The sequence below is a fragment of the Meriones unguiculatus genome, chromosome 20 (assembly GCF_030254825.1).
Source record: "Meriones unguiculatus strain TT.TT164.6M chromosome 20, Bangor_MerUng_6.1, whole genome shotgun sequence".
Classification (NCBI taxonomy): Eukaryota; Metazoa; Chordata; class Mammalia; order Rodentia; family Muridae; genus Meriones; species Meriones unguiculatus.
The window spans coordinates 60,434,125-60,458,865 of record NC_083367.1 but is presented as its reverse complement, the minus strand read 5'-3'; the positions used below and the strand labels follow the sequence as shown (position 1 = coordinate 60,458,865).

The following is a 24,741-nucleotide window of genomic DNA, read 5'->3' as shown; positions in this document are numbered from 1 at the left end:
ACTGTGCTGGACACGAAAAGAAAGATAGGAACAAAGGAAGAGAAGAAAGGAAGGAATGAAACAAAGAGGAAAGAAAGACATTTAGAACAAAGATAGGGAGAAGACAGGAGGGAGGGCCTAAGAGCAAGTTCCTGTCCTTAGAAATAGCACACTGCATGTAAGCACCAGGAGAGTGACTGGAATAGAACACTCTGGGCGCCCAGACTGAAAATGAGAAAGCTCATGATGCATTTCACCCGACTCCAAAAGCTGGCAGGCAGAAGAAACATACTTCAGATTTGGAAATACACCACACCTCTGGACCCGAGCCACCTGGTTCCACAGGGCGACCTAGACAGAAAGGGAGCCTGCGGCGATGGTCCTGCCCCTTCCTGTTTCGGCTTTTGTGTCTGGCAGATGAGGCACAGTACCTGAAGAGAAGTCAGGACTCAAGCCACTCACTGAGCCTTCGTGTCAGAAGATCTCTGTCACAGATCTCGCACACTTGTTGTCTGCGCCTGTCTGCCACCCCATCTATGGAGTATGATATGCCCTCCTCCCTTGAAGTTAGGTGCATCTAGAGCTCCTGTGGCCATCATGGCGGTGTCTGCTCTGTACATCTATCCCTTATACTTGCAGATGATGTGCTGGAAGCCAGGCAAGTGAGGCCAGGTCACACAGGCAGGGGCTATCCAACCTGGGCTGGACTGTAGTACCCCTTTTCCCTCATATGCTCCTGAAAATCAGCTGGCAGGCTGATAGTGCTCCCTCTAATCTACCAGAAGCTGCTACGGCCTCAGAAGGTCATCTCCGCTATCAACTGTGAAAGCACTCAAGTCATCCCATTATTGGATCTGCTCTTTTAACCCTTCTAAGCCAGACATAACTCTGCCCGTTGTTTTCCCACCTTCTCCCTCTAATCTTCCATCTGACCTACAGTTCTAAGAGATTTAAGCTTTTGCTCAAGATTAAGTTCTTATGGCCCATTTCCTGTGTGCACTTGCTTCTCCAGGGGAAGCAATCAATCACTTGATTGATAATTTTTGAACAATGGAGATAAACACTTTCCGTTGGGGAGAACTCCATGCTTACGGTTATTGACAGGTGCATCTCTCAACATATCATGGAGGTTTCACAGGATTGTTCCCTACATCTAGCTCTAGAGGCTTTCATTCTCCATGATGAAAATGGGTAACCATTGTAAAATTCTAGAGACACACAGTGGGAAATGCTGCTACCAAGCCCCACTGAGTTTGTGAGAGGGCGTTATGGCTGGCTGCCAAAAAAGGAATTCCATCCCTTTACACATGTATGGTCCTCCCAGCATATTGGAAACAAAACATAGTTTCTTTAGATTGGAAATATACACAAGAAATTCCATTTTATATTTTTCAAACAAATTCATAAATTAATAACAAAGATGACATAAATTGTAAGTGTCTACCTCACATGGAGTGACCAAATACAAAATGCTGTGAATATTTTTATCAGTTGCTATCTTTATTTTCATTTTAACTCTTTGAAGGCTGGGACTCTGAGCTATTCTACACCCAGGAGCCCTCCAATGAGGAATAATAGGGCCAGAGTATGAGCCTAGATAGGTAGGAGGGGTATCTTTGCAAGCAGAGACTGAAGGCCTCCCTGTGAAGTCAGAACAGTCCAAAAACAAAACAAACAACAACAACAATAAAACCCTTTGGTCACCATGGCAACATCTTGAGGCAGTGGTGCCCAGGAGGCAGACACTGGTCTCAACTTTGTCCCTACCTGTCCTGCTGCTGCTGCTGCTGGAGCCAGTACCTTTGACCCTCAGTCTCCTGCTGGTTCAAAGCTGCTCATCTCTCTGCTACCATGCACATGAAGGGTTAAAGACTTCAGGCTTGGAAGTCTCTGCAAACAGGAAGCCCTTTAAGAAACTTTTACCTACCTAGCATCCCAGGGTCACCTACACAGCCTAGCTGGCCACTTGGGGACAGCAGAGACTCAGGGCAGCAAAAGGGAGAGCAGAGGCTGGAGATGAAAGAGCCAATTCTCCATTCTTTTGTGGTCCCCAGAGATGAACACTGTGACCTTGTTCCCAGTCTCCAGCCAGCTGTCCTCCTCCCCCTCTGAGAACACTCCACCCCCAGGACATGTCCCTGGAAATGTATCCTCATGTGTTAGGGAGAAAGAATTGAAGATGATTTGCTAGAGATAGGAGGGGGAAAAAAGAAGAGAAAAGGAAAAAAAAAAAAACTAACCCTAGCCACAGCTCTTTGATTTTGTTTTCTCCCCACTGGAAAAATCAATGTGGTCCTTACTCACCGAATCAAAGTCCTGGCATCCCATAATACCTTGAGTCCTCTCTCGTCAGCCTAGAAGGGAGAGTGTTGGCATGATTAGGTTACTGATTCCAGAACTGCATGGACTGTGGACTCCATTGTGTCCAGCTTGCAGCCCACAGCCCCCAGCTGAGGACAGGCCAAAGTGTCAAACTGCGTCCTACAGCTTTGCTGCCGGAAGGGAGTTCTAAAGATTAGGGGTCAATGTCCAATGAATGACCAGTGTTCAATCAAATATGCTACATAGGAATATTGCCCTACTTAATTCTTCCTGTACTGAAAGTAGAAAGCGGCATAAGTTTTGTGGGGTCCACTTTGAGCTTGGGGGATGCCTGCTGTTTCCACCAGTGGGTTAGTAAGGTCTCTTAACCATCTCTAAAAATTTCTTTTAGTGAAAGCAGAGAGCATGTGAAGTGAGTGAGGAAATCTCTAACCCTCCTTTGCTCTGCTAAGTCCATATCTTAATGTGAAAGTCCATACCTCTCTGTGAAAACGCAATAAAAGCACTGTCTTTGGAATGTTCTGTCTGCAGAGTCAGTCCAAACAAGGGTGGTGCTGAGGGTCGCTGGCCGATCCCCAGATGCTTCCTGAGAGTCAGGACACACCCCGTAAGAGGCTCCCAGTGATTAACACAGTGTCTGCCTTCTGCACAGGCCTCCTTTAAAGTCAAAACATTTCACTGAAAGGAAGAAGGTCAAAGTTTTTGATTAAATGTATTCGGTCAAATTCAATCTAAATAGTCTATCTAAACCCCCTATGTACATATTGAGATAAATATGAAGTACTAACGCCTTATGTTAGCATTGCTCTGTGGCTCTACTGTATCATTTAGATTTCACAAGTAACCTTACTGTGAAATGTTTGTCTTATAAACAAGCTGAGAACAACAGATTCCAACCAGCTCTCCCAAGGCCCCAGAAGCTACAATTGACAGGGCATAGCCTGATCCAAGAGTTGCTGTGTGCTAGAGGAGTAGAGGCAAACACTGTGAGACCAGTGAAGAAGAGATTCTGCCTGTGTTCAGCAGTTAATGAAGCTTCAGGGAAGAAACATGAAAGAATGTAGAATTTGAGTTGCTGAGATGATGAAGCCAGGAAACAAGAGGCTAGCCCCTGTTGCATTCCTCGAGTCCTGGCCGAATGAGTGAAGAATGAATGAATAAAGACGGAAGCCGCCTGGGTTGGGCAAACAAGCCACAGAGCTCTAGATTAGGCTTGCAGGTGAGCTCGGTATATCCTAACTGTTACCCGAAAGGCTTGGTCCTGAAAACAAAAGAACAGGAACTGTTGTCAACATGTCAGAAGCAATTTTAGCCAAATCCACTCTTCAGGAAGGTGGACAGAGCGTAACAAAAGGAGTGTATGATGGTCTTGATTTTCAAGGCCTCATCTTGAGTCTCTCTAAAGCGCCTGTCAGCTCTTGGTTCTCCTCATCAGTAGAGAGGGGCAGATTTAAGGGCCAGCCTGGTGGAATCCATGGTGAGGATTGAGTAAGGGTGGGGAGACTGAGTGAACACAGAAAGCCAGAAGAAGAAAACTTTGAAACTCTCCAACCTTGATTTGTGGCCAAATGGAACTGTTATGTGGCCACTCATTTCATTACGCTTGTTAAGTGGAGCAAATGGTCTTACTAAGCTTTTGTTATCATAATAATTAAATGAAGTAATGTCCTGTGTCTGAAATGATTAAATATGTCTCCGAAATTAAGAAAATAGAGGTTTATGATTTTAAAACTATAACTATAATGAAATTGTATGTCCTTTATTGATTTTATTATAAAATATTTTCTTTTAGCATTCTTAATTCAAAGCAGGGAGTTGCTAACGTGGTTGAAAAGAAAAGACGGAAAATTCCTCAGGCTGTGCTGTAGGAAGCCTGTCACTGGGGGGGTGTGCTGCTCCCTAGAACAGTGTCGAGGCTGTACTGGGACACAGTGAAAGGAATTAGGTTTAGCTTTGCCAAAATTTCACTGTGAAAGAGTTTCCTAGAACAGGGTCTTATTCTGTTCCTATTGAACTTCAGCCAGTTGAAAATAGAATATCCCCACCATCATTTTAAATCAGCCTTCAACGGCACACAGAAGACAAAAATCAATGTGCAAATTTAGCTCCTTGCACTTGGCTCCTTAAGAAATTTACTGTGCTGCTAATACACAGGCCTCAGAGGTAACAGAAGTCGGAGTAACAGGAAGCCTTAAAGGAGGATTTCTTATTTAATATTCGTCTTTTTAAGCATCTGCACGTTCTGTATGAAAACTGTTTTTTGCATGCCTCAGGTTATGCCAGCTCTCTACACATGCATCAGTGATGGTTCAATTAAAACTGTCCCCACCTACATCGTGTTTGCATGACAAATTGATGGTGAAACTTTGAGCCTAAAACTCTAAGAAACATTAGAGCAATGCCTAAACAACTATACAGTATGTTCAGATATTGTTTGAGATTAGGAATTGGGAAGAGTCTTCATCCCCTAAGTAGGAAAAGGAAGTGTGTGTGTGTGTGTGTGTGTGTGTGTGTGTGTGTGTGTGTGTTGTGCACATACGTACTATTCTCACAGGCCACACCAGGTTCAATGCCTCTAACTATCCTAAGTAACATTGTTGCTATTTCTTTTTAGAAAAACCATAACTAGAATGTCCTAAAACCACCCATTTGCCTGCGAGGTCACTCACAGATTCTCACTGCTCACTGCCTTCACATAGCAGGAGGCCTGTAAAGAATAAGAAAGACCTCTTTGCCTGGCTCTGGGCATTTTGATGAAAGAGAGCAAGTGAAAGCCCAGAGACCCACTGAGAAAGCGGGAGTTGGACATGCTGGCAAAGGGCTGTACTGAAGGTCCGCACCCCAACCCCCAGACAAGCACAGAGCATGCTGGAAGTGTGAGTGCAACCTGGGTACACTCAGGGACTTGTTGAGTAAGTGGAAACAGGACAAAGGATGGGACTCGGGTTATGCTCGGGAGAGTTGCTCTGTTTCTATGTTACCGACAAGGCCAGGAGGACAATGTAACCAGCAGAAGCCACAATAGCAGATTAGTTTAGCCCACCCGGGCCTATGTGGTGGAATGGAGCTGACTGTCCACCCAGTGAAGGAGGTGGGGAAAGGATCTTTACCTCATAAAACAGCAGGCCACCAGGTGTCTGGCACAGGAAAGGAGTAAGAGGGGAGAGGTCTTCTCTGTTGTCACCACAGGACTTTACTGAAATAAACCATGAACCTGGAATGTAGTACAAAAAGGGACAGAAAAGATGGGGAGGACTTCTTAGACTGTAACCCACATGGTTCTTGTAACAGAGGCCCATCTTCGCAGGAAATGCAAAACACAGGGTCCAAATTCAGCCAGCTCCAAGAGAAACTGGAGAAGTTACAGGACCTGGGACTTGTTCTAGGCACACAGGGCTGCTGGTGGGGAATGCTGTCAGTGTGCACTCAAGTCCGGGTCATGGTAGAAATTCTGGCCAGTGCTAGGAATGGATTCCCATCAAATGCAGTCTTATACCCCTGTAAGTGACCAAATTTCTTCTCGTGGCGTCATGTCCAGGTTTTCTCAGGGAAATATCCTAGCATTACACAAATTGTTCAGGGGTCTCCTTCAGGCCCAGTTTTCTCATGACATAGCATTTGCCTAGCGACTGCTATCATGAAATTGACTAGCAAGTGTCCATTCTGCACCACTATGGAAGGAGGTTGTGGGAGACAAGGCCTTTTCTGCTCCATATTCCCACTAAAAAACAAATAAATGTCCAATTTTTAATATGGTAATAAATGGCAAGTGAGTAAAGGTCCCATGGTGATCATGTCTCTTTAAAATACCACTTATAGTACTGGCTTATTATTATTATTATTATTATTATTATTATTGTACCGTTTCATTTGTTTGTTCCTTTGTTTGTTTGTTCTGAGACAGGGTTTCTGTATGTAGCCCTGGCTATCCTGGAACTTGCTTCGTAGACCATGCTGGCCTCAAACTCTCAGAGATCTGCCTGCATCTGCCTCCCAAGTGCTGGGATTAAAGGCATGAGCCACCATACCCAACTTTTTGTTGTTGTTGTTGTAATTGTGACTTTGCTGCTTTGTTGCGACTGTGTGCATACATATGGGAAGATTTCCTAAATAAAATCATGTACTCTGTGCAAACAGAACTCTCCAAGTATAGCTGTGCCTTGCATACCCCATCAGGGAGATGGGGAGCTTTTCTAGGCATAGAAAATGCTCTCCCAAGTAATTTCCTATGGCTTGGGTATAGTGGGCATTCACCAATTGTGTGGTCTCTGTTGAAATAATTTGATGCTGTATAAATTGCATTAATGACAGTTCACAACCCAATCCTGTGCCTCATTAAAATGACTCCTTACTATCTTACTATCAAAGAATATATACTTATACCCTAAAGCTACAGAGTAGGAGCCATGGTGCTTTCTTTCAGGTGTCTATCTCCTCTACAGACTTAGACTGTGGTCTTCTGGTCCTTGGGAAGCTGTAGTCATAGCAAGGAAAGGGTTGACTGTGTGTGAGATGGTCCATAAAGCTGGGAAATGGGCAGAGTCTGTGATTCTCTGCTTCTACAGGGCAGACTGGCCCGTTGCTGTAAGTTGCCCTTCCCATGCTTTGACTAGTACCATTTTTAGTCCATGATCTGCACCAAGTGTCCCTCAGTATTTGCAGTTGCCATTCCCCTGAGCCCAGCAGTGCCCATGTATTGTTCTTGAGGCACAGCCATCATGAGCCGTCCAGCATATGAAACACATGCTTCAATGCAAGCGTGCCCTTAGGAGCTCTCAGGGTGCTGTTTCTCTGTAGATATCAGCTTAGGACAATTAAGGAATAAAAGCTAAAGCTGAAAAAAATGTATCTGACACATTAATCTATCTTTTCTTGTTTCAGTTTTTTTTTAAGATTATATTTTATGTGTACAGGAATTGCTTGCATGTACTCACACTGGCTAGAGAAGGCATCAGATCTCCTAGAACTAGAGTTACAGACAATCATGAGCCACCATGTAGGTGCTAGGAACCAAACCCAGGTCCAAAGGAGTATGTGATCATAATTAATGATCCATCTCTCTAGCGCCACTTCCCTCATTCTCGACAATCTCACATCTAGTTCCTGCCACCCTGGAGCTCACTGAAGAGACCAGGAAGACCTAAAATTCACAGAACTCTACCTGCCTCTGCCCTCCAAGCACTGAGATTAGTGGCATGTGCCAGCACTCGGAACTTTGACCTTTCAACATGCGTTCCTCTGGAAAAGCAGATACCATGTTAGCCTCATAAGACATAAGAGGATACCTGTAATAAAACACGAAAGGTAGTTTAGGGAACTAATAGAATGGTAACTTCAGGTAACAATTTGCCAAAGAAAATTCAAGTGCAGATTTAGAATGTGTGTACAAAGCTCCTTTGCAAGATCAAAGGAATTGTCACCCAGAGTGCCAAGCTCCACAGCTAACCTAGTTTTGCTGGAGAGAAATCCGGCCTTCGATGAGCTGATAAGAAGTTGTGTACAAAGGACAATAGCTGTGCTGACTAGCACATGCTTCAGTAGTTCTGCTAGTGGATGTTTAGCCAGTGTCTTACCAGTCTTTTAAGAATCACTCACAGCACAATGGGAAACTCAGAGTTACCCATCATTGGTGACAGGGGCCTGTTACACAGTGTGGTGAAGGGCGGGATGAACTGGGTGCTTCCTGGCCTGCTCATCTGTTCTCTGATACCTGCAGAAGCAGGATGCTGCTGCCAATCATTTTTTGTCACATGCACTGAGGTCTCTCTCATGTTCTCTTTTATATGAAATGGCACCATGTCCTATTTCATTTCCTAATAGGAAATTTTACATAGCAGTCCCCAATTAGCTGCCTCCTTTTGTGATTTGGGGGTGGGTGAGGTACAAGAAAGTTCTGTGAAAATGTGTTTACATTTAGCCGCCACGCCTAGGGCATCAATAGTTAGTCAGCTGTTCCCGGTGCCATGAGCCCAGTGCCCGTGACTGACAAGGCTGGCATTCACTGTCCCTGTTTATGTAAATGCTGAGGACTGGTCACTCCGGGACATGCTGCTTGCTGCTTCTTGGTTCATGCTTGCATGGCCCAGGCTCCCAGATGGCCTGGCACTTATTTTTGTAGGTTAGATCTGGTAACATCTCAAAGAAGTATAAATCTTTGTGAAATAGAAATAACAGAACCCCAAAGTAAAAAATATTCTTCCAAGAAGACAACCCAGAGAATGGGGTCATCTTCTAAGGAAGGTCTTAACAATGCAATGGAGTTGGTTGTGTTGCTATTCTCATCCCGGTAATTGGTGAGTGGTGTTCACTGCCCTCCTAACAAAGCTCTTAGTCTTATGCAATGACTCAGGTAGCCACTAAGGAGCCAGGAAACCTACATAAAGATAGTGTGAGACTGAAACAGAAGCATGAACATTCTTAAACTAAACAAGAAGTCCCCACATGCCTACATTCACATCTGTTCTCTGTAAGCACAGCCCTAGACAGGAGCCCCAGAAATTCCTATCCTTGAGCCAAAGGCTTGAACATCTGGTACCCAGGAGGAAAATAGTAAGTGAGGGAATGACCTGGCTGGCAGCAAAGAGACTCAAGTTAGATGGAGGGGCAGACAGACCCTATAGGAGGAAGCAGGCTATTTGTTGTAGTCATGGACTAAGGAGAATCAGATCTCCTAGAGCATATCTGAAGATCCTGTCAGACAGCCCCAGGGACTAAAAGAGTGCCCCTCAGACTCCCCATAGAACATGGGTTCATCCTTAGAGTAGCCAAGATTGGTATCTTTTGATTTGTCTTCATTGCTCATTAAGATTTTTGAGAAGAGAAGCCAGCAAGAGCAATGGAACCTCCAAAAAGTGTGTTCTATAGTCCAGAGCCAGAACAGGGCAAAAGTAATACTGCATTTCCAGTCACACGGTCCCTCAATACCCTAAGAGACAAAGCCAAGGATAACTCAGTGTCCTCTCCCTGACTGTTTCTGTCTGGCTTTGACTATTGCCGTGTGTGTCCACATCAGCCACCATGCTGGAGCACACGGCTTATTCACACGCAAACTGCTTGTCACCCAACCATCTCTCAAAAACAGCCCAACTTGGAAATTCTTTACCTGACATTTCTTGCAGATGGAGCTTACACTGTTATTTTCATAGTGTTACTTCACTCACTGGGATGAAGTTTAAGAAAGGATTGTTATTTGACCCTTAGTAGAAGATAATGATAAGATAGACAGGTGCCACTTCTTCAGCTGTTCTAGACTAAGTACTTCGAGATTAGGAAAGAAAAAATAAATCCTCGTTCCTTTCCACCCACCAACCTAAGGCTTTCTGAACCTCCAAATCAAATTCTGTAAGTGAGACTTTTCTGGAGGTTCAAGTCTTGGTGTCATCTGACATCCACATCTATGCTACCTTCTTTGTGCCTGGTAAGACCCAGTCACAGCCATTTCCCTCTGCCTCTTATGGTACCCTTTTTCAAACTCCTGCACTGTTCCTCTGCCTTCACCCTGATGTTGGCCAGTCTCTGCGTCACCATCTAGAGAAGTTGCTGCCTCTCTGTGACTCTGGTGGACCTTCTCTCAAGTGCAAGTATTCTCATAGGTCTTTGGAAGATTCCTTTTAGCTGTAGGGTTTCATAGGCCCGTTTTCAGCTCTTAAGAACCTCTCAATCTAGCTTTTCCTGTGGCCCCTCTCCTCTTAGATGCGCACTGTGGACACATTCAGTCTAGATTATCTATGGTCATGAGGCCATCTGTGCCTTTGTTCTTACTCTGCCTGTCTGCTGAAATGCTACCTTCTCCTCCACCTCATCATTAGCCACAAAACCCTCTGCTTTGGGGCTGTGCAGAATGTTCTAAGACATTTACATTTCTAACTTGGGGATAGTCTGTCTTAGGTCACATCTCAGTAACTGCCCAGGTAGCATACCCCTGAGCTTCCTGAAGACTATCTTACTCCCTTCTCTCTCGCTATACCCCTTCCCAATCACCACTGCTCTCAGTGGACAAGCCCTGAAGAGTTGCTGAGTTGTGTCTAATTAATTCTGTTTTTAACAGAATCTGGCAAAGGATGTCACAAGCTTGCTTTTATAACCAAAGAAAGCGCAGTTGTGCAGCTGCCCTGAGTCTCTCAGATCTGGGGTGGGGGTGGGGTGTAAAATAGGGAGAATCCTCAGAAGCCAGCTGACTGCTGGTCAAACCAGGTGCAAGTTGAGAAAAATTCTATAGTGAATGAAGGAAAACAAGAAGCCCAGTGGGAAGGACACCGGCGATCTTGCCGAAGTGCTACTGCGCATTATCTTTAGAGAGAATACAGGATCATTTCAGCTCCCTTGTTGACTGATTTGTGTGTTCTTCCTACAGATACTTCCAGAAAAAGACCTATTGTTCACATTCCTCCATGCCGACACAGTACCCATTGTTTATAACCCTAATCACAGTGCACATAGCTAGATCTGTGGGCTCAGGGACAGGCTGTGTCTCCCCCTCTGCATCCCTAGACAGTGAATACTGTGTTCTTTATCTCTTATCACAGCTCTTTTGTCAAACATTTCATGAATTTTTTTTCTCACTAGACAAATCTGTAGTTTGTTATCAACAATAAAAATGCCTATTGCCTTGCTTTTAAGCATTTATACTTTAGAGTGTATGTCTCAAATGAGCACGAATTAAAGTGCTTACTCCATTTTAAATACAAGAATTTTATTATGAGACATGTGACTAAGTTTCTCTAACACTTAAGTTTCTCTTAAGTGGAGCTGTGTTTTGACTCCAGAAGCATGTGTTTTGTTTGTACGTTTCTATTTCTGACGGGGGTGGAGTGGGGCTGTGGCCCCTGCCTCACAGGCTGCTGTGGAGTACCTGTCTGGTTTAGACAACTGTGAGTCTGCTGCACATGACCCTCATCAGACCAGGTCTCCACAGGTCAACACACTCCCATCCCCAAGATCTCCATTTTCCCGAGTGTCTGAGACTTCCTCCTATTCTTTAATTCAGAAGCTTGATCCCAAAGCCTGTGGGAAATAAAAGCCTTTAAAAGTTTAAGAGTGACAATATGTTGCCTGATATAAACACTTGAAGCCTTTAATTCAAATGAATATTTATAGCAGAGAAATAAAATAAATCCCTTGCACATTGGCATATAACTTCAGGGCAATCCTAAAGTACCCGCATTTTTAAGTTGCTGATGAAGTCTACAAAGTTTTAATGTGACTCTTTATATTTTTTATGAATACAAATTATACAATATGCAATTTGTGCACCAATCATTCCCCTGAAGCTTCTCTTTGATTGGGAACGAAGACAGTGCCACTCTTTCAAATGCCCAAAGGATAATATAAAAAAAATAAATAAATTGAAAAAAAAAAGAAAACTTTGGTTTTCCCTTGAATGTGTTCTAAAGTGCTGATTTAAGTTTCCAGTGGCCCATGTAAAGAGTTGGGGGCTCTAGGTGGCCCCTGTACAGCAGTTCAAGTTGGACTGCTACGAGCCCCTGTCCCACGTGGAGCCCCACTGACAAGTCAGCATTTCCCAGATCTTTGGGAGCAGGAAGGGTGAAAGGACAGCGGTTATGAAGGAGCTAACTTAGAACCAGAGACTTGGACAACCCCATGAAGGCCTCCTGGAAATTGAAATGCTCAGTGAAGCTCAGGTGCTTCTGATCACTTTAAATTCAATGCCTTTTCCTCAAAGATGGCTTTTGAAGTTTTCACATTCCAAGTTAAAATTTATACCTGTACGTTGTATTTTGAAAGTATTCCTAAAATCACTTCAAGAAAAATCATATTTTAACTGTAGAGTATATTTTAAGCTTTTTGAGAGAGAAAAAAAAAGGCTGTTTCTATGTTAGATATGAGACTATTAACATGAATCAGATTTCACAATCTATAAGGTCATCTGTGATGGAAAAATCTGTATCTGACCACAGGTTCCCTTGACGTTCATAGGCAGCTGTTGTTTGGGGTGGAGAGACCCACAGGCATCTCTTCACTTTTGACATCCCAGCACTGCAGTTGCCTCTCTTCCCTTTGCCTCTGCCCTCTCTTGTTCTTTTCTGCTCTTTAACCTTCTCTTTCTCCTTCTTCCTCTTTTCTTTCCTCTTTGTATCTTCCTGCCTGAGTCTCTTTGTTTTTTGTATCTGTGTTTCCCAAAGCAGGCAGCTCAAGCACCTCAGTGCTGGATGCTCAGAGTTAGTTGTCTGCTACCCCAGTGAAGCAGATGCCCATTGTTGGGATGAGCTGGGTGACAGGCTCAGGTTACTGTGTCTGGCAGTCATAGCAGTGTGCTTAGGCTTCATGGCACAGCTGTTACATTTTTTGGCTATTGTTGCTTTGTGCATCCAAAACCCCTATTTATTAAGACCTAAGTGTCCATGTATTTCAGTCACTGAAGTTAGTCCTAGAGGTTAGAATGCACTGGCCCATCTGCCGATAAGAATTAGGCTGACATTCAAGACATTTCACTTTCACTGTCCTGGTTCATCCCTCTGCTTCTCCCTCCCTCTCACCTCCTCTCAGGACAGAGTTCCTGCTCTGTCCCACTGTCTTCTACTTGAGCCTTGGCTTGCAGGTGGCTTCCAGAGGGGGTCCACTTCTGCAGACCTTCAGCCCTTACTGTAACTGAAATGAGGGAGTGTTTTCAGAGAACAATGAAAGGGTTCACTTAATCTGCAATACACAGAAAGAGCATTTGGTCGCTGAACCATGAATAGATATGCATGCCTGCGATCTTAATTGTTTTCTTACATTGTAACAAACTACTAATTGTGTTGGGTAATTATTTATTTCCTTTATAACTCCTCAAATCCCAACCTAATCTTGAAGTGATTGCACCCAATGGGGTTGAACACCAAAACAAAACCAAAAAAAGCTGTCCTGGGATGCTCTCTTGATGTTGCTTCTATTTATATGTTACAGTTGACCATAAAGCCTGTTAATGCACACGTCCAGTCCCTAGGCAGCAACCCCTTTGCCCTTTCCATGTGTCCTTGGAAGTCAGTGCCCAGCAGTGTATGTAACTCAACTGCCCACTCCTCTGAAGTGCACTTTAGAGGCATTGTAAGTTATAAAATAGACAGGTAGCACCCACAGTGCCCAGAGCCTCTCTGGCTAGAGGACTGTGCTCAGGGGGAGGGGCCTCTCTCTGCTTTTCTTATACCTTTCCAACCTTGCCCCAGAGGTTCTGGTCCTGCAGAAACTAGCTCCTGCTCATCCACCCACAATGCTTACGTCCTAAAGGGGGTTTTTCTGTTCTGCTTGAAACCTAATGCTACTTTACTGGAGAAATGGGAGGCTGGTCTGAGTCAATGCAATCTTCGTCCCAGTCTTGACTTCTTCCTCTGACCCTGCTGAGGGCCTCTGGGCTCTCCATCCTATGATGGTTCCCAGGGCATTCCTTGTAGCTCAGCACCCCTGCCCACCCACCCTTCATCACTCCTCCTCTCTCTACTCACACTCTCTCTTCAAGGGATCATGGATTCAAAAGGTTCCTGTATAGATCCTGTCTTCCTAATCACTGGCCAAATGTCTTCTTGAGACTACATAAAAAGTATGCGTCCAGCCTCTAAATTATCTTTTTCTCACACAGATGACCCAGGGTTTGAAGGGGAGTGACACTTCTCAGCTAGAGTTTGAAAGCCAGGCAGGGCTGTGGAGGACTCTAAGAGTAGTTACAGTTACCCACATTCCTGGTACCTTTGCTATCTCAATAGTAATTCTCCCTTTCCTTGGCCCACCAGGGTCTAAACCCCAGAGCGACCTTTCTCACCTCCCTCTCCTCTCCCCAACTCTTATTGCCTCCAAGGTCTCTCAGTGCCTGGGATCCCAAGGAACTGTGCATGGGCCTTCACAGCATTATACAGCACTTGGTAAGATGCTGTCCTGAGTCTCAGGAGTGTAACAGGGGGGTAAAACCTCATTTAGCAGGATCTGGGAGTGACATTAGGTGACACAGTCTAAATAAACAAATAAGGAAACAACATACACATGCCTGACATTCAATAATGACTATGGATGTTGTACCCACTGACCCAAATCTCATAGGAGACAACAGTGATAGTTTTGTGGAGGGTGATACACTCATCTTCAATCACACCAGGACATAAAGCCTAGAAATAGACATGAACAAGAACACCTGTTCATATCACAGGCCCAAGATGAAAAGACATTCAAAGGACAGGCAAAGGACATGACAGTACATACTTGGAATTTGAGCTCTAGAGAGGTGCAGGCAGAGGATGAAGAGGTCAAGGTCATCATCAGCTACAAAGAAGGTTTAAGGCCAGCCTGGTCTCCATGACAACCTGTCTTAAAAACAATAAAAAGATAGGCAGACAAGAAGTTAAGAAATTGAAGCTAACCTTCTCAAGATCATTTCTTTTTAAACTAGAAAAAAATATGCATTTGATGAGTAGACATTTAATCTCTTATAGTCAGAAAACTTTCCCTTAAATGCATTGTAACCAGCTTTCCATTAACACTAATCAATTTCCAGCTCCTTGGACAGTTTTGGTGGTCAACTGTTCCAGGAGTATAAATCTATTTTGAAATTACCCTTAATTATAAAAAAGAAGAAGACAAAAAGAACTACCACCTGAAAATGCTTTATTCTAGCATACCATCAAGATCCCACCCACCCCCACCCCTGGCCCTATGAAACCAGGGGGGGGGGCAGGTTCTACTCTCATTTTAGATTGTCTCTATTTATCTTCCCTTTTTAGGGACCTGACAAGGAAATCACCCTGAACAAGGGTTGTCTTACCTTCCAGGGAACACTGAGCAGGCCACAGCAAAATGGAAATTTGAAAGAGTAGCTTCCAAGACCATGTCAGAGGCACAAGACAAAAACAAAAAACAAAACAAACAAACAAAAAGAAAACACCAAGTGGTGTTGCACAAAGCACCTGTGACTTCCTGCGGGGCAGCAAGGGAAGATGCCATGGCTTCGATGGGGCCATGCCTGCTGAGAAGAGGGTTGCCACCTCCCTGCTAATGCATCCATGGCCTTGGCAAAAGTGGAGCTAATAAATAACTTTTATCCAATAATATACTCCCCTTTTTAAATAGCCATTTTATTTCAGTCTTGGACATGTTTTGACCAAATGACTGGAAGTCCTTATTCACTAAAATGAATTTCATATTTTTAGTATAACTCACATTACCTGTTCTGATTGTGAGAAATGATGTTTTGCTGTTATAATGGGTGGAGACAACTCAGGAAGCAGCCCATTTGTCATTGATTTAGATCGAAAGCAACTAACTCCAGACTGTGTGAATCCTGCTAGCGCTCTCTCCACAGTGCTCAGCAGACAGTAAGCAGTGGTCCTGAGCATGGCATGTTTTGCATGGTTTATCAGTAATGCTCACAGAGGCAGATGCTAGATGGTATTATTATCCCCACTGTACAGATAACAAAAGCAGGGCCAGGAGATGTGAAACAGCTTGCCCAACACCATGCAGTGGGGACTGATAGCAACCAGATCCAAGGCCAAGCAGTTTCCATCAGAGTCTGTGTGGAGTGTTGTGCTGTACCAACAGTGTCATGTTGCCCTGCTGAGCAGAGTTTCTGGCATGCGCCCCATGTCTGCGCACAACAAACGTGTGGCTATCCTTAAGGGAAGGAATAAACAAGCACCATTGGTATTAAAAGCCAAAGAGGTTTCAACACAATGATGAAGATGGGTAAGCTGCTTCCTGCCCTCAGTACTCTACACTATGATCCTTGTAGCTTGGAGTTCTAAACCAATGTCTCCAGAGACCAGAAGTGAAGCCCCAGCCTGTTGCAAGGATGTGTTAGCCCCAAGAAAAGGAAAAGCACATTTTCCACCTCACCCTCTTGCAGGGAAACAGAGGCACTGGACTTTAAAGGACCCTTGTGTCTGGGACACACTGGCAGAAGATAGTAGCATAGCTCAGAGGCCTTGACTGTCAGCATTGAACTTGGCTCCTTCTCAGGGGCCTCAGATCTTCCCAGAGAATGGGGAATTAGGAGGGGGAGGATGTAGAGCATGTGACCTGACTGAAATGTCACTGACAAGGAGTACACCTCCACTCCTCACTCACTGCCCAGCACCACACTGGTACCCACTACTCTGTGGTATGTGGGAATGTGGATGAGTCACATTCGTACATGTCTGTATACACACAGCTGTGTGTGCACACACTTAGGAACATGTCATCTGTACCTATAACACTGTGCTAGCAGTGCCTTGAGCACTCTGCACGTCATCAAGGGGGGCATCACAGCATATGTGTGTCTCTGTAGGACTTGGCCACCATAGAGTAGGAAGTGGAACATTCCTTTTTTGTTGTCGTAAAGGCAAGATGATAAGGAAGTGCTGATAAGACTGGCAGCCAGGGACTCCTCATCTCACCTCTATCTGCTCTCAGTTCTCAGTCTATGTACATTTTGTATTTAAACTTTTGTTTGTTTTTTGTTTAAAGATACAAACGGACCACAAAAGTTTTATTGTATCCATGTTTACAAAAAAAAAAGTTATTTACACAAGAAATGTATTTAAAATTCTAAAAAAGGATACACCCAGGCCCCGGTTTTTCAAGACAAGGTTTTTCAGTGTAGTCTCTGTGTAGAACTGATAGGCTGGCCCTGAACTCATAGAGATCATTGAGATCCACCAGCCCGGTTCATTTTTTATTTATTTTTTGTTTTTGTTTTTTATTTTATTTTTTGTTTTTGTTTTTGTTCTTTGGCAACTATTTTGCTTCTAATATGGAAAAGTAAAAGTGCTGGGTCTTTTTGGTCGCTAGAGCCAGTGCCACAAAACTCACAAACAAGGACAGTAGTGCTTTCTCAAACTCCCCAACACACGCACGCACACACACACACACACCTGTCCCGTATCACATTTGATTCCATGATCTACAACATTTGCATGGCCCTACTCTAAGGCAAACAGCACTGACCTTGGGCTCTCAATGCCAAGGGTAGAGCATGCGCACATGTCACATACTTCTCAGCTCTTGCATACTTTCCGAACAACACACAGCCGTGAGTAGAAGAGGGGCGGATAGGGTTTCATGAGCAACATTCCAGACGTATTGACAGAACTGCATGGAGCCTTTCCCGGAGGACAAATCTTAACCTCTTCATGCACAGGGTGAGGGACCCAGGAGTGGTCAGTGAGGCAGAGGACACTGAAAACACTTGCTGCCTTTAATGTTCTTGCACAGCCTGCTGGGGAGTCTGTAGTAGGGTGATAGACTGTCCCAGTTTACTTGAGACTGAATATCTTCCCAGAACACAAGAGTTTTAGTTCTAATCTGGGACAGCTGGTCACCTTACTCTTGCTTGTCCTTGAGGTGGGATGGTGGGGAATTCACTGCTCCCAAAGCCCATGGGTGGGGCTGAGTCTCAGGGGCTCCAGACCTGTGAGCCTCTGCTTCCCTTCTTACCTCTAATCCTATGCCCAGGGTTTCCTGTTTCTTGCACTTTGAGTTTTTCTTGTGTGAGGCTTTGTTATTTCTTACTTTGCAGTGTGTAGAGTGATTATAAGGAAGGGGAGGAGACAAAACACATGGAAAAGTATTTTAAAGCTTGATGAAAAAGCAAATGTTGTAACAGCATCAGGGGAGCTCTATGTTACAGAAAGGGATTGTCACAAACCCATTTCCTTTTCATTCTGGGACATACATTCAGCCTATTGGTTTTAAACAGTATCTGTAAGTCTTGTAAGGGACAAGGAAGACTAAGATATAAATCCGCTCACAAGTGCATGTCATACTGTGTGCTAGTATGCATTTATGTCCCTGTTTCCTTAAGACACAGGATGGTAAAGAGATAGGAGTATCCCTGAGCTAAGGGCCAAAGGCCCCCTCACTCCCAAGGAAAGCTGTCTAGGACCTAGCTTTTTGTAGGCTCTCCTCTCACTGGGTGAGAGGTGGGAGTAAGAAAAGACCACCCATCCCTCTTTGACCATTTTCTTACCCACCTCCTAGCCCTAGTGTGGTTGTGTGGGGTGAGTGCTGCCAGCCATGACTCAGATGATGCAGCAGAGTCCAAGAGAAGGAGCAGGGAGAAGGAGCAGTGATGGACTTGGGGCTGGAATCTGAAGGACAAGAAGAGGTAGGGTAGTGAGCTGAGGGAGCAGCTTGACAAATGGACACTGAATTGGGTGGCACTATGGGACAGCTGCTGGGATGAAAGGTCGTGGCTTTGAAGACAGGGGTTTAAGGCCTGGGGGAGAGGAGCAGTGGTGAAAGTGGTCAAAGAGAAGGGGCAGGAATGTCGCCAGTAAGGGCCATGCCAGGACAGAAGAAAGAGGCGGGGTGGAAGCAGGGCAGGGAACAGTTTTCGTTCACTCTTCCATCGGGTGATTGAGAAACTGGAGTGACCAGAGCAAGGTCCAGAGGGAAGTCCCAGGCCCTGAGTGGCGGGTCCCCTCCAGTCCAGGACTGCCATTTCTAACCTCCTCTGCTGTTAAATGTATAGATATTTAAATATGCACATCCTTATATATGTATGTGTATTATAGATTCAGAGGGTTTTTTTTCCCCTGTGTTTCCCCACATTCTGCCAACAGTAATAGAACAAGTTACATAAATTGCCACAAACTGTCAAATTTTCAGGATTCTCCCTTCACAGAGTTCAAAGAGAAGTAGTTGTAATGATGGTTTTCATATTGAAATGAGAAACAGTGAACTAGGCTAACCTGGAGAGGCCTCCAGCAAATACATCTTGAACTGACTTCTTGCTGGCAATTTACCTAAGCAATCTATACCACAAAATGAAATAGAATATCTGCATTCTCTCTAATCTAACGCATACAAGAAAAAGACCAGAGTCTAGGCCTGTCACTCAAAATGACAAGCAAAAAGGATGTAAAGGGGCAGTAAGGAGATCTGAACCCCAAGGAAGACCGTAAGAGTTTGGTCCAGGGAGAGTTTTGGCCCATCACCCTGTTGTGGGGGAATCTCCAAAGCAGAGAGTGATAGTGAGCCATAGTCTCATGGCTCTGTGGGGGGCAAGAAATTCTGCCCCAACAGATGGTGGAGGATCAGCCATCCTATCATCCCATCCGGTGGTGGCTCCTCCTCTGCCTCTGTCTCTTGTGGCCTACAGACTTCAATGGCTGCTCAGTCAAAAACATTTTGCTTAAACAATTAGAGATGAAGGAAGCATCCTCTGTGGAAGCAGGGCATCAATCCTGAAGATTTATTTGATAAGGGAAGAAAGTTGGTCCGCCCCGGGTGCTGCACTGATGATGTTTCTCTTCTCTCAGCTCATTAGCTCTCAGAACAACTGTCTCAGCGTGCCTCACACTCACAAGTGCCCAAAGGGAGAAGAGAATTCTACTCCTCCCAAGTCCAAAGGACAGTAATGGCAAGCTGTAGGCTTATTAAAAAACACAGTGTCACCAGCTCACAAAAAAGGGCCGCAGGCAGTGTCTCAGCATCACTGGGTCCTGTGGCTTCATAAGACTAATTACTTTCAAAAGGAGAAGTTACCTGCCATCCTGGTTCTACGTGTATTCGTGCCTGGCAACAAAGGTTACAGCAAATGATCTGCTGTGCATTTTACACAGTGTTCCACAAACTGTGTTGGGGTGCTGTTGTTCACAACATTTCAGGCCTGAGGGAGGTGGGATCAAATTATAATTAGTCTCCTTGTAAGGTGAAAATAGGTGGAACACAAAAGGCTGTCAGGGACAGACATCTGCTTAGTGCAAGTAGTGGTTTCTAAGAAAAATCTGAATCTAGTTTGAAATGAAGCAAAAACATAAAGTGATATCCAACTGCTAAGACTTGGGCATTTCTTACCCCTAAAGAGCTAAATGCTCTGGGGCCCTCAACAGTACAAACGCAGAAGTATTTGTAGACACCGGCAAAAGTGTGACATGGGCTTGGTGGCATTAGCGTGGCCCTGGGGATCACTTTCCTCCAGAGGCATCAATTATTTTAATAGATGACAGGGATGGGGAGAGTTGTCCTTCCAGGCCTTATATTTGTAAGTTTGAATTCACCATTGTCATTGTTGTGTGCGGTCTCCTCTAAGATCCTGTGTCAGCACAAAACCTCACCTTCTTCCTGAAGATTGGTGTTTCCTATGTTTGCTATTTTAGCACAGTTAGTGCTGGCCTGGTGAGCAACCCACCATGCCGCTCCCTGCCTCCTCAGAAGGCCAGGACACTTCCACAGGTTGTCAAGAGCTGAGGAAAGAGAAAACACACAGCACTGGCTGAGAAAAGATGTTTTTGTTTATTTTTCTTCCTGCCAGTCTTGAAACACAAGATTTGGGGAGTTTTGTTTTGTTTTTATTTTCTTATTTTTTAAATTTTGTTCTTATACTTAGAACTCACCAACTTTCTGTTGACTATTTCTCTAGCATTCTGTTTCTTTTCTTTCATAAGTTACATATTCGCCTATGTCTTGGTGTTCTGGCTGTGTTTTAAAGCTTCTGTTGGAAGTGACAAACTTCTTCACATGAATCTCTTATTCCTGAAAGTGCACGCCTCTTTGAAATCTGTTTACCTCTTACTAAGAGAGGAAGTCCTCCATGGAAAGTATTCTGTGCTTTCATCCTTTTATTTATAATTTACGTGATGTCAGCCTCCCTCTGCTGATAAGAAAATAATGACTGCTGCCCAGTCAGTCCGCCAAATGGAAGGTGACACTCAGGGTTCAGACTCTAGAAACAAAAGCTCAGTGGCATGTAAACATGTCCCCAGCAATACCAACCCTGATCATCACTCCAGACAAATGTTCTGCTCCCTTTGTTCATTACATTTCCAAGACTTCTGATAAATTCAATGCTGTCCAGTTCAGCTTTGAGAAAAGCACCCTGTCACATTCCAGCCCCAAATCCCTATTTCCCAGCTCCTCACTGCATGATGCATGCTTAAAAGCAGTGTCTTTTCACACTGGGGCCTCTAAGCATCACAAAGAGTCTTGGAGCAGAGATGGGAGTCTGATCCTTTTTCTTATCAGTCTTAAATATATGCAACTAATTTCTTCCTGCAAAATTGAAATATAAGACTGTCAGGGTCCATTATTTTCTGCTTTGAAGAGAGTAGATTAATTAATATCCATAATCTTATTTTAGCAATAAAAGGAAGAGTCGCTGTTCACAAACATTCAGTGCAGTAGAATACCAAGTGAGTCTCAGAAAAGGCAAGCTCTCAATCTGTGGGTGCCATATGGAAGTGACTGAGAAGGAGTTGGGACTTGGGCTGCAAAAGCTGTCAGCTCTCGAGAGCATATGGAAGTGGCCTGTTTGGGCCATGGACCGTCAGCTCTGCTTCCTTCCCTTCTCGTGGTGTCTAACATGTTGCTACCATCTACACAAGCAAAACTTAAAAGCCCATGTGAATTCATTGTCCTTAAACTGGCATTATCCTGTTAGTACACTGGCTTACATTACACTGCCCAGCCTAAAAATTAATTTTGCTTTATTTTTCTAATAAAGCAAATAATCCATATGTGACCATTCTAAGACTAGTTATGTGCTTTTCCTTTTATCCCTGTTGTTTTCTTTTCTTGCAACATGATAAGGTGTGGTCCACCAAGACAGAGTGAAGATAACTGTGGCTGTACAGCATATAAACTAGCAAAAGAGAAGGCACAGGGGTCAACATTGTAACCAAGAGTTACTTTCCTGGGACAAGAGAGGGGTTGTGAGACTAGCAGGTGAGAGTTGGCTCTTTCTCCAATACCGATTAATCCGTTTCTTCAAGAAAACTTCTGACATATAAGCAAGCTCACATTTCATTTAACTATTTCTGTATGCTGGTTAGCTTTAAGGTGACTGCTCTGGTTGGGACTTTGATCTTTCGCGTGTGGCTTCTTAGAACTCTAAAGTATAAAAAATAATGCTAAAATATTGCTCATATTTCTTTTTCTGAGACTCTCTCATAATTTCCCAGATCACGTTTTCTTTGTGTGGAAGAAAATGTGAACCAGATCAGAAAAAGGTACAGTTCCCTACATAGATGTCATGGGTATGAACATTACAAATATCTACCTCAGAGCATGTGAGTTCTTAGAACTGGTGTTACAATGCTGGTGAGAGCAAAAAAAAAGAAGACGCCCTCTCCCAAAAATACCTATCCAGTGCCTAATGCCAGATCATCAAGCAGAAAGTCCCACCACCATTGGGAAAGGAGGCCCTCCTAATCTGTCCTGCATTCCCCTGCAGTGTAAAAAGAGATCCATCAGGCCAGGGCAGGCAAGCTGGCTCTACACGTTGCTGCAAATAGAAGCAGAGGTCAAGTCATCCATAGCTCAGCACTCGGGTTCAGTTACTAAATAAGGTGATGAACAATACTGGGTTCATTTCTCTGACACATTTCCACGTTGACAAGGGTTAGGTGAAGAGAGTAGGGAAGTCCATAGAGTGCTATTGTTAGCCTTTATCAAGAAACATGACAACTGGCCCTGCAATGCCTCTTATCACCCAAACCACTCGGTGGCCTGCGAAAAGAGCAGCTGCAGTAGATAGAAGCCGGTCAACGTGACGTCCCACCTCGCTGAGGGATGGCAACTTTGAAAAGAGGTCCAAAGATAGACTTCTACGGAAAGGGTTTCAAGTAGTTGAAAGCTGATGCCCACATTTAATGTTTCGTTAATCAATTCCTAAGTCTATAACAACAACAACAAAAATCACAAGGGGTGGCTGGATATGAACTAGAGATTGAATGGTACAAACAACAGATCATTGTTACTATTGATAGACTATGCTACAGGGATTAGCTAATTTCACAGATGAGATAATGGCAACATATTATTTATTCTGAAGGGGTATTATAACTGTACTGAGCTTTTAAATTTTTCTTGACATTGATTTTTTTTCATAATGTGTGAATAAATGTACACTAACCTCGGTAGAGCTCTAGCACATTCAAGCCATCGTTTGGTATGAAGCTTCCCAATGCAAAGGAAATAGAGTCACAAATTAACAACTGAAAATGCTCATAATTGACCCTCCTATCTAAAACATGCAAGCACACACCTTTACATTTCTCATTTAGAAAAAGTCTTAAGCCAGCAGTTAGCAATGCTGAGATGGCCGGTTGAAAATGTGTGGTGCCCCTGAGCCAAGTCTAGCCCATGTGCCTATTGGAGGACCTCTGCTCTGCATCAGGGCTGTGTCACTTAAGTTGGCAAATGTTCCCCAAGTAGGACAGACCATGCTTGCTGTGTTCATGGGAGTCATAGTTCAATCTTCCATATAGTTTTACAATATTACTGAAGGTAACAGAGCAGTTGGACAAGGAAGCAAACAAAGAAGAGCAGAGCAAAGCCGCATATTGTGGGGTCTTCCATGCTTTACTACCCCTGTGACCCAAAAGCTTAGAGAGTTCTATGCTATAAAGGACAACGCCCTTCAAGAGCGTGATGTGGTGCCCAGGATACAGTGGCTTTCAATCACCCTTGAATATGAAGATAAAGACAATCCACCAGGAGGTCCTCATGAAAACTACATCCACTGGAAATACAAGAGATCATCAGAGAGGGCAGAGTACTTGCCATGGGCTTAGAAGTCCTGGCCCAACCAGCCAGGCTCATACCTCTTCAAAAGATAGATGGAGTGTGCTACAGGGAAATGTTGAAGAGAAGACACTGGCTATGGCACATTAAACAGCCATCAAGTGTTCAGATGCCAGCTGTGAGCTCTGGAATTTGAGTCAGTGTGTGTGTGTGTGTGTGTGTGTGTGTGTGTGTGTGTGTGTGTGTGTTCCTCCTTAAATATGAATAAAATATTGTAAGTTCTCCATTATTCCTGCTTTGTGCTTATAGATACAATGTTGAATCTCGGACAAAAATAGAATTCCCTCCTTATTACAATTAGGAAATATTAAATGAACACCAACTATTTAAATCATGGAATAGCAACTTTGAGAGGGAGAAATAATTCATTTCAGGGCATCCACATGTTGCCCTGGTCACTTCTACCAGGTCCCACTAAGTTTTATGCCCCCATTTAATCAGACCTTAAAGGGATCCAAAGTTTCTTAAAATGTAAAAATGTCTTTCTTTGAGTAAGACTGACTTAATAAAAGTCTCTGTCACTCTACTAGAGTCCTCTTTAACGATGCTAATTTTTTTCTCCCTTCGAGGCCTACGTGATAGGTTCTAACCAGAGACTCTTTCCTTCCTTTTAAATTCCCTTGGCTCAACGTTGCAATATGACAGCAACACTTAAAGCTGACCTTTTTCTGACAGAGTTGGAAATTCTCCTGCAGGCAATGTGGTGATTCTTTAATGCTCATGTGCAAATTACCAACTGCCACACATTTCACAGGAACGTTCCAGAAGCCTGTGTTCATCGGTAGCACTGGTTCAATGAAAACATCCTTCCGTGGTTTTTAGATGTACGTCCCCACCATGAAGACACTGTCATATAGAGTAAGGGAACAACCCCAGAGGTCTGTCAAGGAATTGATAATTTCTGTAAAAAGAGCAAATTTGCTGTGACTCTCAGCACAGCTGCACACAGCC

General features: G+C 44.0%; 1 protein-coding gene and 1 long non-coding RNA gene across 2 annotated transcripts in view; one reads left to right on the top strand and one right to left on the bottom strand.

Moving 5' to 3' along the window:
• Positions 1-14,595, bottom strand: part of LOC132649552 (uncharacterized) — a 28,363-nt gene extending 13,768 nt beyond the window's left edge. Inside the window, exons 1-4 of the long non-coding RNA XR_009588052.1 lie at positions 14,491-14,595; positions 5,412-5,515; positions 2,781-2,979; positions 2,284-2,333 (exon numbers count right to left, since the gene is read on the bottom strand). This is a non-coding gene — a long non-coding RNA (uncharacterized LOC132649552). The remainder of the gene's footprint in view (positions 1-2,283; positions 2,334-2,780; positions 2,980-5,411; positions 5,516-14,490) is intronic.
• The window catches only part of Pacrg (parkin coregulated), a 439,800-nt gene that overhangs the window by 338,594 nt on the left and 76,465 nt on the right, over positions 1-24,741 (top strand). The window lies entirely within an intron of this gene.